The following is a 1,269-nucleotide window of genomic DNA, read 5'->3' as shown; positions in this document are numbered from 1 at the left end:
GTTTAAGCTCAAATGAATTAGCAGCTACATCAGGATTTTGGATAGATAAGTGAATCTCATATGTTGTAGGATTTGCATAATCTCTTAGGGGTCTAGGCTGGTGTTCATTCTTTATTCCTTGGTTGTTCAGGTTGTTTTTTATTGTATCAGAATTTCTAGGTTCTCTTCTTAACTTCTTAATTTTCTAATTCGTGCGTTCCAATTCCGAATCGTAGGGTATAAGATTTTCAGGTCTAAATTTACGCATACAATTTGAAATCAGTACCTAGTAATATAATTAACTAAATATACAGTAATATAATTAACTAAATATACTACAACATTTTAGTACATTGGAAGAGTACACTGACCGACTTTTTGTAAATCGACAAATACAAGAATTTAATGGCACTACTAGAAGATTTAATTTCCAGCAACGGCGCCAAAAACTTGACCGACTTTTTGTAAATCGACAAATACAAGAATTTGATGGCGCTAATAGAAGATTTAATTTCCAACAACGACATCCAAAGACTTGATCGCGACTTTATAGATGTGTCTAATTTGATTAAGATGTATAATATAATATTCAATAATGTTAAAGTTGAATTTGTCAACACAATTATACGTATCGCTCAAGTAATATAGGGCTCTAATGGAGTCCTAGATATCGATCCCACAGGGAGTAGTTTAGAATTACGAACTAAGACCTTAGAAAAGCAAGAATTTAATCACAACAATGACGTTCAATTTGCTTATCTGTCACTAATAGGCAATTGAAATAAATAGATAATTTTAATAACTAATAAATAACTAATGATATAAAGTGGGGTTTAATTGTGATATTCAAGATATAAGAAAGCGTCCTTCTCCTTGTCAAGAAATTATAGTGAATGGATAAAATGAATTAGTTCAATTTATATTGTGCGAAATAAGAGCATACCTATTCTTTACCTTTTGGTCCAGCCATAAAAAACATTGACTAATCCTATGCTTGTTTACTGAATCTGCCTACACTTCAACACCCAAAAAATAGGACCAAATTGTGAATTTTAGTCTATCGCTCTAACATCTCCAATTCTACTCCCGATAATAATATTTTCCTATTTATTTCCACCTATTTGCACCTAACTTCCAAGGGACAGAATCTTGGATGTAATCTTCACTTTAATTGTAAAACTCAACATATTTTAACAAATCAATTGGCCAGATTGAAAGTAAATTAAAATCGAAGTGAAAAGATCATCACAATTTCTTAAATATTTTCATGGCTTCGCCAATTCAAATCAC

This window comes from Phalaenopsis equestris, unplaced genomic scaffold (genome assembly GCF_001263595.1).
Source record: "Phalaenopsis equestris unplaced genomic scaffold, ASM126359v1 Scaffold209888, whole genome shotgun sequence".
Classification (NCBI taxonomy): Eukaryota; Viridiplantae; Streptophyta; class Magnoliopsida; order Asparagales; family Orchidaceae; genus Phalaenopsis; species Phalaenopsis equestris.
The sequence above is the reverse complement of the archived record's forward strand: the minus strand, read 5'-3'. Positions refer to the sequence as shown.